The following is a 15,667-nucleotide window of genomic DNA, read 5'->3' as shown; positions in this document are numbered from 1 at the left end:
TTCTGCAAGGGAACTAAACTGTCTCAAACCATGGAGAGGAGTGATCCCTAAGTGGTGCTGAAACAAGGTTCAACCCCATTTCCAGACGACCTTCTGTGCAGTAGAACCAAGGGACTATGCTAAAGGCAATTCGTTGGCTACTGTATACCAGATAAAACCTTGTAAATAAGGCCAAATAGAGAAATAACAGAAATACATTTCTAGCGGAGAAGACATTTGTGATGTCAGTTACATTTATGGAATATTAAATGTTGATTATTGCATTGGCCAACACAATGTGTGAAGCAGTGTTACTCTTTGCAACCTTTTCAGAACCTTGAGTGGGGATTACAGCTTTACCAGCAATAACAACACAATAGATGGTCCTGATACAAACTCCCTGCCTGGGACCTGCATGGTACCACCATGTTACTACAATTACCAGTGTGTGTAGTGATTCATATTGTGATGCCATTTGCATGTCAAAAAATGAAAAGGTTACCATTGGGGTACCATTCTACATTGTACCTGCACTCATCTATCATTGTTCATTTGAATAATTGACACTACTGCAATGCCTCTGTTATTCTGTGAGGGGGGAGTCTGAGAAATTCAATAAGAAAACAAAACCCACGAGTTACAGTAAGTGCTGTAATCTGCTGAAGTTCCTTTCATGACCCCTCACCTTGAAAAGCAGTCTGTGGTTTTTCTTCAAGCAGCTCTGGAGGGTAACCTCATCAGGTTTATATCCAGGGGCGAAGTAGCTTGAGCAACGAATGAACAAACCAACCCCTGGTGTGGCGTTAAGTGTGAGTATGTGGCAGCAGTGTGGAGTAGTGGTTAGGACTCTGGACTCTTGACCGGAGGGTCGTGGGTTCAATCCCCGGTGGGGACACTGCTGCTGTACCCTTAAGCAAGGTACTTTACCTAGATTGCTCCAGTAAAAACCCAACTGTATAAATGCGTAATTGTATGTAAAAATAATGTGATATCTTGTAACCATTGTAAGTCGCCCTGGATAAGGGCGTCTGCTAAGAAATAAATAATAATAATAATGTGTAGCTGCTGACAGAGATGAACCCAGAGCCTCCATTATCTCTGCTTGGAGCCTCTAATCATCCCCACAAGATTGCTGCTCGATGACACCGGGCCCTCGCTGTCCCCTGCTTGCTATGGAAATGGAGGTCACTCCCCCACAGGCCCTGACACAGTCAGCCCAGGAGCTGAAGGGAAATGTATGACAGCCAGCCAGCCTGATTTAACACTTTTATTTCCAGTCATATGTGCCCTATTTACCATTCCCCAGTTTCAGATAACAAAAAAGAAAATGTAAACATCTTGACCTATTTGCAACATTTCCAGTGATGAATAAATATACTCTAATGGTATAAAACTAGCAAGAGACTATGCACATCATTAATTGAATGGCTACTTCCTGCTAGTTCTCTATCATTACAGTTGGTTTATTTCTCTCAGAAAATGTGTCTTTGCACTCGGTTTCAAATACTGCCCACAATCATACAAGCCTATTGCAGCCTATTGATACCAAAGTTTAAAATGCAAATACATATAGGTGTGTGTGTGTGTGTGTGTGTTTAAATTCTTCATATATAATATGTAAAAATAGTACATTCAATAATTATTTATTTAGCAAACACCTTTCTCCAAGGTGACTCACAGAGACTAGAGTGTGTGAACTACGCATCAGCTGCAGAGTCACTTACGACAATGTCTCACCTGAGAGATGGAGCACAAGGAGGTTAAGTGACTTGCTCAAGGTTGCATAGTGAGTCAGTGAGTAAGGCAGGATTTGAACCAGGAACCTCCTGGTTACAAGCCTTTTTCTTTAACCACTGACCCACACAGCCTCCCCAATAATGTCTTCAGTCTGAAACAGCTCCTACAATGTAAAGTATAACAATACAATATCTCATGCCTCATACATGATTTCCTATTGAATCCATAAGAAAACAGCAGTACCAGCAGTTACTGGGGAGTAGTTCAATTGCAACCCTGACTGCACTACTCAATTGTATTCTTTTTTGTTTTATCATTATGAAAACCTAATAAGACCTGCATCTCATTAATAACTGTACTCACGTAGATTTCTCGATGACCAATCTTTACATGGCAATACGAAGGCTAGGTGTATTATCTTCCGAGATTCACACTATTAAACGTTTTCAGTGAAATATTAAATTCTAGATTTAAACAATAAGCTTAATAACCCACAAAATTAAACAAACTAATGGAGTTATCAGTATGCGTTTTTAGATATATTTAAAAAAGATAAAGATAACCTGCCTCATCGATTTCAGTTTTTCAAATAAAAAAAACATGCCGGGGTTAATGTCTCTGCCAGCAATCACAGCTGTGGCCACTCTCCAATTAAGTGTGAATTGGTGCTAATTGGGGAGTGGCCATCTGCATAAAATCCTCTGTCTGAGTGAGGAGTAGGTGAATGTTTGGTGTTCTGCGAATGCCCAGCCTGACATTGTGTTTGTGTTTTGTTAAACCTTTATTTTGGCCCTTGTGCCTGTTCCTTTGTTCCTGTTTTTGTGTTATTTTGTTTATTAAGGTGAGCGTTTGTGCTTTACACTGTAGCTTCCTTGCCTCTGAGTCTCTTTCTTGCCGTGACCCTGCTACACCATTGTTTTCCTGTTACTATTTTTGCATGGTTTTCAGGGACCGTAACTGCTTTACAAAAACCCCAATGAAATGTTTGCTTGTTTTTTTGTATCCCTGTTTCTGTATTTTTAGCACGAGAACAGCTGAGAGTAAGCCAAATAGAAACCTGGTTGTCCTTGTCAGAGTCCATCAGTGATACCAGAGGAGATTGGGAGAGAGATCCAATTCATTACTCCTACCCTGCCTCCTGGCAGCCCATTGTGAAGTTAATCAGGAAACTCTCTATATTGAGGTAACATTTCAGCAGCCACTGAAGCCATTTTATCCTGCTGTTTGTTTGCATTGGTAATATCATTGGCTGGAACATGTGAAGGATACTGGCTGTGGCATGTGCCTGGACAGTCTTAGTATCAGAGCCCTGTGGGCATCAGACTCAAATTTGAGATTCATGACTCAGAGTCCAAAATTCCAGTAGAAGCTGAATTGAGCCTACACACAAGGTTGTTGCGGACCACTTTGGGCCCATGGGATGCCTATTGAGTACTGGCCAGGGTTCTAGTTTGTCCTGGAAGACAGCAGCACCACATAACCATGAACAGACAGTTTGCATTTGGAAAGAAATGGTATGCGCAGCTTCTCATAAGGGACGGGCTCCAGAGCAGAATGGAAGACAGTTTCCTGATTGGTCCAGGAACGAGAAAGTTAATGAAATGCTCTGGGTTAACTGAAGTGCCTGCTTCTCAGACGGCTGCCTCAGCTCGGTGTGGCTGGAAAGTTAATGACTCCTGAATGAGCACTCGTATTGTATGCTGCTGAAGTGCAATCGAGGGCCTGAGATTTCCACTCTCCAGGCCTGTGAACTGACTGGAAAATTACAGTGTACTGTCTTGATAGCATGGGCACAAGGGGAAGGCTTGCCATTTCTAAAGAAATGCCTTTTTGTTGTGTAAAATCGTAGCAACGTGTGGTAGGCATGCATGGTAATGCACGCTGAAGTAAATGGTAGATGCATTGTGAAGGAATGGGCAAAGCATGGCTGTGTAAATGAATCATAGTATACATTTCTACGGGCCCCCCTGTGAGCAGGTACAGTGCACTAATGATTAGGGGTTAGTTAAAAGCTTTTATCCAAAGTGTACATTTATTCAAGATGAAAAATGCCTGTTAAAAAGACATTTTGGTTGGCCACTCTACAAGTTCCGTTTTCTGATGGTGGCAATCAACCTCTACTGTGTGGTCCTCAAACCTCTGTTTGACTGAACGTAGTGGAGACCAATCACACTACAGTTAAATGTTTCCTGATGCACGTCTAACACAGAAACTGCCACATTCAGTCAGCTACAGGCAATCGTATTTATGGAATCAACATTACTCCCTCTCTGTTCGAAGTTGCACAATATTTTGATTTGTTGTCAATAGATATTTATTTCTCATTCTGTAACTTAAAAAAAAATGGAGTAAAATACAGTATAGAGTCAATTATCCGAACTATGTGGGACCAATACTAGTTTGCATAATCAATTTGTATGTTAATAATAATTACTGTACCTTTAATAATGTATAGAATAAAGTTAACGTACACAAGTACTTAGTACACAAGTACCTATTGATGGTATATAGCTACTCTATCACATTAAGCATACAAAATTACAAAGCTTTACAAATCATTAAATTAATGCAATTCAGTAAAACTTTAACACCTACAGTTAAGGTAATGAAATTCTGTAATTAAACGTACCATATACCAAACTTTGAAAATCATCAAAGAATACAATTCAGTACAACTTTGACACATGATAGAACTTTAGGAATCATTAAACTTCAAAAATTAAGTAAAATGTTTCTATACTTTGATACTTGCTGTTAGGCATTTTAATAACGTGCAATTAAAGTGCTGCTCAATAACATAGACAGGATCTCCAGCCTTTACTGATGAAATAGAAGAAAAAATCAAGGACGAGGTGACTGTTTTAATTTGCTTCACTGCAATTTAAAGCACACAAAGCTCCATCTAAGGTTATGGTGGTTTGAATAATTTTGTAACTTTAATTCTGCCTCAGTCTGCTGGTCCTTTTTTTGGCAGCTAAATCTCATAGTTTTGTGTTTAAATTTATCACAGGGTTATATTCTGTGTATTTTATTCATTCTGCTGCAGACCTTGTATTGCACACATTGCATGGCATTATACAACAGCTAAACACAGCACAGCACCACATAATACATACCATTACATACAGTGTACCAATTGAATGGCAGCCAGTCACAACAGCTCATGTAATTAAACTTCTATCATTGACACATTTTTCAACATGAACATGGGAAAAATGGGGTTAGGCTAAAAGATAACAGCTTGTGCATAGCATCAATGAATCGTATGAATGGTCGTACTGTACAATCACATTGCTTTATAACTTCAACTGGTTAAGTAACTGCCCTGCCAATAAACCAAATTATAACACATACAATGTAACCTTTCTGTGAAATTTCAGATCATAGACATGTAGCAAGCCGAACATCATGCTGAATCTGACAAAAAAAAAATGTTTTGCAGTAAAAATGAGTTTTTTTTCTAAAGAAACAGTATAGATTTCTGCATTGTGCAGATCCTGCATACTTGCTAAATTCACTGAGGTTGAGATGTTCCGCAGTGTGCATGTCTCCATTTAAAATGCACCAATTGATCATTACGTCTATCTCCTAAATGTGCACAGCTGAAGACTAATTTTGAAATTATAAAAATGACAAAGGGGTTTAAAATGCAGTTCATTTAGGATAATTTTTCAACAGTCTTGTAGTGCTAATTAGTAGCATTTTAGCCTCCGTTGTCTAGGGAATGTATTGAGCACTAAGACAAAGCGGTGTATTAAGTTAACACCTACAGGAGATATATTCTCCCTTTCAAAAGCTGTAGTTGGATTAGCCTTATCCTGAGCAGTGAAAGCATTGATTTTGTGGAGGCGATCCTGATTGTGGAGGTGAAAGATTGGGTTCCTAGCTGCTTCACCTCCTAAGCTACACAAGCATTCAAACTATAGGGGTGTGATGGCACATCAGGATCTTATAAAAGTTTCCCACAGTAAAAGCGTAGTGAAAGTATGGGAAAGCACAGGGAAACATTGTAAAATACAGAGAGGTATGTTAAAGCACATTAAAAAAAAAAAAAACATTTGGTAAACTACAGTATGGTCAATGCATAATATAACTGTAGGAAAATCATTACAAAAAATGCAGACTTAACAAGCAAACTTACCTTGGTAAACTTGTAAAAGATCCCTCATTCCTGTCATCACATGGATTTGCAATATACTGCAGATCAGCCCTGATTTGCTGGTACTCTGTCTGGTACTGCAATGTATTACTAATGTAAATTGGTTCATACCATTGAGATACTGTTGGTATGTCAAAATATGAAAGTGTTAGCAGGCAGATACAATCATTGACCCTTATGACTGAACCACAGCAACAGTGCCTAGTCATTGTAGATGTTGTGTGCTCTAGTCTTTTTTATAGTACTTTATGAAAAGAGGGCTGACAGTGGCATTAAGTAGAATGATGTATACAGATGCTTTGTATCAAACACTGTTAGAGCAAAGAGACTGAAGGTGAATGATTGAAGGTGGATGAGTGGAGAGCAGCTTTTCATTGGAGACACACGAAACCCGCAGAATTGCCAGCTACAATACAGCTTGTGTTGGTGTCAAGTCTTATGAAAGACAAGTTTGGAGCAGGGAGCCATGGCACAAAGGAGAAATATATAGAGCCTGATTTCAGATGCATAGCTTTCCTTCAGGGTTTAACAAGCTTTCCAGTTGAGTGTTTAAATGGGAGCTCTGGATCCCAGTCAGAGAAGGGTTACTCTAACTTTCAGGGGAGGGGATACACTCAACTGGTCAGACTGATTTCCCATGACACCAGCAAAGCGAGCAGCTCAGATAAAGCTATAAAGAGCAGAATATGTGACCAGCAGAAGAAATTAAGCACCTTATCAGGGTTAAAGATTTAAAGCCATAGTACGCCACAGTTGTGGTTACATTCTTTACTGCATTGTTCTAGAGTTTAGAGTTCTGTGCTCTCTACTTCAGAAAGAATGCAGACCCCGTTGGCAGTCTAGTTTGTGTACATTCCGTCGAGAAAGGAATACGTCGAGAAAGGAATACATAAATCATTTTTATTCAAAAATTAATTTTGAAAAACCAAACTCGTCCAGTTGAATACATTGCAATGATGTATTTTCAGACATAGGTAAGTATCAGGAATATGAGTTATCCCAAAATGGGTAACAATACTAAGAATACTGACAAACTTTATCGGTTAACCACTGGGTAAAACACAAATAAATGAATGTTTCACAGATGAAAAAACGTTCAGATATTTTCCAGCTATTCCTATGTGTAGTGGTGAGTCTGTTTTCTGACAGGTGTTTGTTTCTCTTTGTTGTTATGTCACGGATAGTTGTGTTGTCTGCCCAACTCTGTCAACAGCAAGTACGCAAAGAAACCTTCAGACAGCACTCTGAGGTATTACTGCTCATCCACCACATTTCAGGGCTGTGAAACAATCAATAACCTTACTACAAAGATAAAGTACTGACCCTTTTCTGACTCTGATTGTGTGGGGATATACAATACTATATCATGTTTATAAAATATATACTTTACTCTGTCTATATTTAAGTGATAGGCTGCATTGGGTGTGCAGCAATCGGTCTTCTCTCAAGGTTTTTAGCACAGGTGATGGTTGTCTCCAAGTATACCAGGATTATATAGCATGCATTATATAGCAAGGGTCCTGGATTTGAATGATTATCCAAAATGCACTGGGTTGTGTTATCACAGGATAACAGTATGTGGAATATTAAGTAAGTTAATTGCAGTGGTATTCCTCTTGTCAAATAAGGATCTTATGTAAAGCTGAGGAAACACAAAGCCACTTCAGGAACAGTGGCTTGAAACCTGATTCCAGGAGACTGGGAGACCTAGTTTAAGGCAACTTTGCTGTATCAAACCACAAGTCTCATGTGCCATGCAGTGACCTGAAACCAAGCCATACAGTGGCTTTGTGTTCCCTGAGCTTTACTTTGTAAAACCTTTAAATGTATAAAGCAAACATTTACAGCTAGTTTCACAGAACCCTGATTAGCTATCCTGTTGGATTACTTTTACCTAAATTAACAATAAGTAGTCCAAGTTTAGTGCTAATCGGGGTCTGTGAAACCACCAGTTAAAGTTACCAGTTGATGGGTACATTTTTATAACATTTCTGGTAAATGTATAAGAAAGTCACATAGTTCGGTTGAAGCAATGTTTCTGCACAGTTTCATTTCTGACAAGTTTATTTGGATAAATGAAGCAAACCTTATTCTTAAATGTTTGCTCATGATTTTTTTCTTTGTTTAATCACATCTGTTAGTCTCAATGTCAAGCAAAAATAGATTTTAATGTATTTGTCTTAAATACTGATCTAAGCAGAAACAATACTAGGAACATGTAGATGGTATATCCCTTTAAGTCTCTAAGTCAATTTAAACTAATATTAATTAGTCATCACCCAGCTACCTCCAGACCCTCATCTCTCCCTACACCCCCACTCGACCTCTCCGCTCCGCCTGCACTAGAAGACTGGCTCTACCTCCTCTACGCTCCCCTGCCTCCAGAGCCCGCTCCTTCTCCACCCTTGCTCCGCAGTGGTGGAACGACCTTCCTACAGATGTCAGGACTGCTCAGTCCCTGACCACATTCCGGCGCCTCCTTAAGACTCACCTCTTCAAACAGCACCTGTAGAACTCCTCTGTTGTATCCTGGGACACTATCACCCTTCATTTAAATATGCTTTATTTTGCTCTTATCTGCCCCCTATTTTACTGCATTTAATCCTGTACCTCAGAATATTGTAATCTGCCAAGTGTTTAATCTGTAGTATTTTGTACTTAATCATATCCTGATGTAACTATCACTATTTAATCATATCCTGATGTAACTTTCACTATTATCTGCTGTATTATTGAATTGTGGTTTGTCACACTTGAGAATTATTGTATTTCTTGTTCTTATTGTATGACTTATATTGTAACACTTGAATGTATTTGTATTTGCTTGCGATTGTAAGTCGCCCTGGATAAGGGCGTCTGCTAAGAAATAAATAATAATAATAATAATAATCATGCTTTTAAAAACAGGTTATACATTTTTTTATGAATCCGGTCTTTTATAACTCAGAGGAGATTTTTTTTCAAATCCTGTTTTATCTAATTTAATAGTTACTAGAACAAATTACTTCTGTGTTTTTTTGTTTTGCTTAACAATTCTACCTGTTTCCTTTCATAAAAAAAAAAAACACCTTTGGGTATACAAGATGGAAATTCTTTGATCTGAAGTTTGTGTACCTGAAAAAGCCTAAACAGTATTTCTCAGAAATAAGGTCTTTAACTAGAATAGCTGATTGGTTATATTAAAATATATTATACCATATATATGATTAGAGTAAATTATCATAAAATAAGAAAGGGTTGTATCATAAAACCACAAGATCAAAGCTATGTTACCTTTATATGACGTTTCAATCATTTGAGTGGTTCTAATTTCAATTAATTTCAACGTCATTGTAAATACTGCAGGCTAGACCAGCTACTGTCATACTGTACGTACAAGCCATCTGGTATTATTAATTACGCTTTTAAAATGGGAATGGAGAAATTATTATTTTGCATTATATATGTGAAATCTGTCATTTGCTTTCACTGGGATTCTGAATCACAATACCCTCTGATTATGGTACAGCTTGGATGACTAAATCAGAAATACTGATTCACAAGTGCTTACTGCTGAATTCTGTTTAATCAGGACAAAGAGCAGAAGTAGTGTACCAGACCACATACATCCAGAGCCTTTATTAAGGTAAACCCAAAGTGGTTGTCACATAATAGCTAGAACAAGAGAGATAATTGAGAGTACTTGGAGACATCTGTCTTGACCTACAATCTCAGAGTTGATCCACTTAGAGGAATAGAAATTGTGTGTGTATGTGTAAAAAGAACAAAAGGATGTAATTGGAGTATTTATTTCAGATGTACATCAAAGTTAAGTAGAACCAGCGGGGAATGGCCCTATATGAAATGCAGAGTGTGAGTGGGTTTTGAAAAATGTGCCTCTCATTTGCTGTTATTTTGAAAGTTCTCATTAGTTTGCATTTTTGAGTCTTTAATCTAAAAGCTGTTGGAAGCCAAACCGTTAAAAAAAAAAAAAAAAAAAACTCTTCATGCAGCTCATTTGAAAAGAACAACGGATTTAGACCAGAAGAGAATTAACAAAGGGAATGACAGGGAACACACAGAATAAGCTTGTACTAATGGCTGTTTTTACCATGTGGTTCTAAATACTTTAACATATTATATCCTATCACTGCACATTATTTTGTAACATGACTGTCCCACATGGAATAGAAAACTAGTGCAGTATATTTAATTCAAAGCACTAAAAATATATTTCAGATATATTGCAATTTATTGTATTCCTGTTTACATAATATATGCGGTGTAGTGCAATATATTCTGTTTTATATCCCCATATATTTCAGCATCCTTTCAAAATAGACAACGCAATATGTTATAGAAGCCATTTTTTATATTTCAACATATGTATGCTTCTGACTATACAGTATTTCTAAATACATTTCCAAATATATTATCTTTTTTATATATTTCTCCTTCATGTGTTTTCCATGATTCCAAGTAACCAGGAATAGGAGCTACAGTATTTAATATTTTAGCTGTGTAGCTGGTTACATAAAGAGCCAAGCTTAGAAAAATATGAAGTTCAAACACCAAGAACTGCATTTCAAGATTTACTGAATTATTTTATAGCTCCAAGTATTTCAGTGCCTTCCTTTTAATACAGTGCCATTTCTTAAGTATATGATTGACCTCGGCCAGCTTTCGTGCGTTTTAAACTCTTCTCTGTCCTTCTATTAGCTTAGTTTTCCTATTTCAGAGTAAGGAGATAAAGAGGTCTCTGGAGAGTGTGAACTCGTATTTGAAAATCAATGAAGCCTGGTCTGCCTGGCTGTGGAGTTTTAACATATTGATCACCTTGCAATGTTTGTACTGTCCTTGGCACATTTGTATAATTGACAAAGCTCATTATTGTTAATCACCTTGAAAATTACCTGTGCACCGCAGGCTGGAATGTCTTCCTTCATTTCCAGGGCAATTTCCAGTTATAGTTCTTCATTTCTTACTGATGTATATTTGCACATACTGGTATTGCCGGGGGACAGGTTAATGGTTACATTCTGGTGTGCCAGCTGAACTGGGAACCCATTTGAGGTTACTTCTTAAAAATGTGCTGTGATAACTGCAACAGAAAACGATACACAGTACAAAGTGGATCTAAGCAAGATGAATACATTAAGACAACTGCAACAGTTCGTACCCATACCAAGTTGCTGTCAGGTTGAATATACTATTTGAGGTTGTATTTTTAAGATAAATTGGAATCTGTCTCTACTTGTCTGTCTGCCTCATAGGAATGTGAAATGTATCCCTTTTGTGAATAGTGACCCATTCATGTATTAAGGGTCTCCATCCCTATATATCTTACTGCAAGCAGAGCCAGACAGGCAGCATTTGGGAGAGTAAGAGTGAGCACTGACAGTAGGAGCTGTCCACTTTAACATTGGTTGACAAGGTGCTGGAAGCGTTGAGCGGGAAAGACATGACCTCCCACTGTCTGGTGGCGCTGAAAGCCAGAGAATCAGACTGTTCATTTATTTTTTTCTTTCAGGTTTGTCATGTACAACAGCAAAGTTCCAGACCCTTTGTGTCAGTTTTGACAGGTGTTTACTGTTTTTTGTTTTTCAGGCTGCTCTGCATGAAATAATCGCCCGCGGATGCAGTAAAAAGGTAAACCTGAGTTTCCTATCCCTTTTTTGTTGGCCTTGATTCAGAGGTCAACCCTTTCACACGTGAGGCAGAGTGGGATTCCATGCCTTGGTGGAGCTGCAACAACAGCAGTTAACTAAGATAAAGACACCCACTGGCTGATCTAGCCTACATTACATCTATGGCAGGTAACTAGAACTGAAGAGATGCTCAAAGCACATTGTAAAATAATATAGAAGTCTGCTGAGAGAGAGAGAGAGATTGTGCTTGCAAAAAAACTGGTACTGGCGTCCATGTTTTATTCATTCACAGCCAGTACACAGTAAATGCAGTTTTCAGGGAAGCTGCAACAGCATGCACCACCACTGAGCCCCCAGCAATGGTATCACCCCATTCCTTTTTCACACAGACCATTAAAAGCCTAATTGCTTTAATGTCTCTGCCACATGCCTTATCCCAGACTGATACAAATGAAAAACAAAACATTTGAGCCATTCAGAGTCATAAGATATGTGGGCTTTAAAAAATAACTGTACACTGCTTACTCTTTTAAATGGTTTTGTAAAGGAGCAAGGTTATCCCATGACACTGTAAACATTGCAGAGATCATTGGACAAGCCAGTGTACAAATATAAAAGTTCATTGGGAGTCTGTGGGTTACACAGGGATTCAAAGGGTAAGCAGGTCATTGTAAGGGTTGTAAATTACATTCTGCTTAAGCTCTTTTTTTTAATTGAATAAGGTTTTGTTTCAATTTCTAATGCCAATTTCAGTTATCATACTTCATACCAGGCACTTTTATTTGATCAAAAGCATATCATTCAATAGAATTACACAATCCTAATTGAATAGAATGATTGAAGGCCCCCATGATGGGTTATGTATTGAGCATAATTGTCAAGGAGGGCAGAGTATTAATCATACATGTATTTCTTAATGGATCACATCATAAAGCTAAATATAATAAGAGCTTATTTTCTAGGAACTTGAAAGAAATTAAACATTTTAATACTAATACTAAATTGTCTTGCTCAATCAAAAGCAATGTAGACAGAAAAAGGCACTTGGAGTAATATCATATAAATTGAAGTGATTGGACATGAGTGATCATTTTGTAGGTAGCCAATACAAGATAGTTCACTTCTACTTGTGATATAATTGTAATTTATATCTTATATCTTCTTACTAAGTACAATTGGTACAACAGAGTGTTACCATTAACCTGTCCATCTGCAAAACCCGGTGGGTGAATAAAGTACCATGATTATTTGATGTGCTATTTCTTACTGATGTATTTATTAGATTGTTACTGGGAGGCAGGTTAATGCTGAACCAGATGGAATAGAGAGATACCTTTTTGCCGCCTCAGCAGTGTTTTGTTTCCAAGTTTTAAAAAGCCACCAGGACATGATGACTAAAACAGAAAATGTCATACAAAGCGCATACAAACCAGGCGAATACATTAAGTAAGATTTCATAGTCGTACCAAATTTCTCTTTTAAGTAATTCAAAAGAGAATTTCCCTTTACCTTTTCTCACTTGCCTTCGAGGGGCTATTGAATTTAAAGGTGAATCTGAATGAGGTGTACCCAAGCGTGACACCTCTCGGGTTGTACTTCTTTGTGTGGCACTGATTACTCCAGAGAGCCCGGCAATGCTGCTCAATCAGCTTGGAAGACCTCCTTCAGAGGGATTAGTAACTTTTTCAATTCTCAACTTAAAGATAAGGCAGAGGTCAGTAACAGAAAAGAGTTACTGTGCTAGCCTTTCCAGTTCAGCAGCTGCATTGCAATGAAAATCTGACTGATCTCAAACCAGCCCTGCATTCTCTGAAACAGTTTGTTGGGGTGTAGCCCAGTGACCATTATAAGTCTCTTACTTTTTTGTCTTGGTCATCCCCAACATGGAGAAAAATGAGATCAAATGTCATCAAAATTGTATTTTTTTTACCACTATCACCTGAAATACAAAACTGTTTTATATGCGTGAACATGACACCTACCGTGGAACCTTGTTCTCCATCATATGTGGTGTATGTGCCGCATTGCAAAATGTAGTATGGTAAGGCACCAAGTATTATAAACAGTGGTTATGCTTAGACTACATTGCTACAAAATGGCTACGGAATATAAAGTTCTAATATAACCTTACATATTTTTATTTACTGATAAGCCCTACTCTTTCTTTTAAAGATCTTAGAAGTACTGAGCCTGGGAAAATTAGAGGTAAAAACTACTGCAAGACAGCATTTCCCAATTAATCAATTAACAAAGGTGTTAGGGCTGCAGGTGGGAGAGACTCTGACAGGTGAAACAATCATTTGTATTTGTAGTTTAGTTTTGCAAAACTAAATATTTGATTTGGTTCCATTTGAATTAAAAGTGATATCTGAAACATTGATCTGTGGACTCCCACTGGAGAGACTATGACGGTCTTGTTTAAATCAGTCAGTTTCATTAATTGAACCTCAGTTTTTTTGTTAGACTACATTATTGGTTAGTGCCAGTACGGATCTTTTCAAGAAGCTATTCGACTCTCATTTAGGTGGGAATGTACTTTAATTTACTGTGAATCTCAATATTTTATCATGGGGTCCTAGGACCCCAGAACCCCATATTTCATATTAACCGATACAGTATCTGTGACAGTAATTATGACCCCACCTGAAACGGCACTCTCTTTTTCTGTACATAGGATTTGTCATTGTGGAAAACCAAAGACTATTCAATGGCTGACAGCATGGCCTGCCCTTTCTACCTGCTAGAACATGTGTGGAGTTTTTACAGTCCAATATAAGGATGGTCGACTGTGGGAATGAATGAGATTAATTGGTCCTAGCATGAGCTACTGTTTCCCTCATTATTTATAACTGCTTGTTCTTCTGCCATGCTGTGCGTATAATAACAGGTCCTATGGATTCTATTTGGTGGCTTCTGTCTGTTTTCTCTCTCTGCCAAATTACTTGTACAGGTCGTGCCCCTAAGCTCATTACACTGTCAGCTGGCCATTAGTAGCAGGCAAGCAAAACTTTTCAAGTGTTGTCACCACTTCATTTAACTCAGTTACATATCCCTCTAGATATTGCAGGAAGAATATTAGGGAGCACTTCGCCTTGGGAAAGGAGTTTAGAAATGCAACACAAACCAGGTACATACATTGGAATTCTAATGCTTAGTAAATGTACTCCAGGTCAGCTACAGATTAAAGTGTTTGTTACTGGCAGCCATAATCTCTTACCTCTATCCCAAACAGTTTTGTCTGACATTCTACTTATAAACTAGGGAGATTTTTAAACAAACATTTGGTTGTTTAAGGGAAACTGCAGCTGCAGCAAAGCTTTCAGAGCCTCGAAGATAATGAAATAATTCCATAAATCAATCCAGGGATGGAAATAAGGCTCCCATTTCATAGCTGTTTGATCCATTCCTGTTTTTACTATGAGTGTAATAAGACACACCTGAGCTTGTCACCTATACACTGGGGCTAATCAAGCTTGCAGTAAAACCTGGAGTGGTTGAAACTGCTATGCAATAGGAGTCCTATTTCTATCCCTGCTGTCATGCACTTCAATTTCTTACGTAGATCTCACATGGGCAGTAATTGAAAAGCAAATGCATGTTATAGCAAATGTGTTATTTTCAACTAGGTTAAAGAAAGTGTTAGTTAAAGGCGAGAAAATAGAAGGAAGGTAAAAAGGTGTAATTTCACCAGAAATGTAAAACATTGTTTAATTACAAAATGGTCAACATGTGTAGGACTGCCCAGGACTGCCCAGGACTGCCCAGTCCCTGACCACATTCCGGCGCCTCCTTAAGACTCACCTCTTCAAACAGCACCTGTAGAACTCCTCTGTTGTATCCTGGGACACTATCACCCTTCATTTAAATATGCTTTATTTTGCTCTTATCTGCCCCCTATTTTACTGCATTTAATCCTGTACCTCAGAATATTGTAATCTGCCAAGTGTTTAATCTGTAGTATTTTGTACTTAATCATATCCTGATGTAACTATCACTACTTAATCATATCCTGATGTAACTTTCACTATTATCTGCTGTATTATTGAATTGTGGTTTGTCACACTTGAATTATTGTATTTCTTGTTCTTATTGTATGACTTATATTGTAACACTTGAATGTATTTGTATTTGCTTGCGATTGTAAATCGCCCTGGATAAGGGCGTC

The 15,667-nt window shown here is 38.0% G+C and overlaps 1 long non-coding RNA gene across 1 annotated transcript; it reads left to right on the top strand.

The window, feature by feature from the left end:
• The first annotated feature begins 2,423 nt into the window (after window positions 1-2,423).
• On the top strand, window positions 2,424-15,200 carry LOC131698844 (uncharacterized). Its single transcript, XR_009307857.1, has 4 exons — window positions 2,424-2,557; window positions 2,740-2,899; window positions 11,462-11,503; window positions 14,177-15,200. It is a non-coding gene; the product is annotated as an uncharacterized LOC131698844 (long non-coding RNA).
• Window positions 15,201-15,667: the final 467 nt, after the last annotated feature.

The sequence above is a fragment of the Acipenser ruthenus genome, chromosome 20, assembly GCF_902713425.1.
Source record: "Acipenser ruthenus chromosome 20, fAciRut3.2 maternal haplotype, whole genome shotgun sequence".
NCBI classification, from domain to species: Eukaryota; Metazoa; Chordata; class Actinopteri; order Acipenseriformes; family Acipenseridae; genus Acipenser; species Acipenser ruthenus.
Note: the sequence above shows the minus strand (reverse complement) of the source record. Positions and strands in the feature narration are given on the sequence as shown.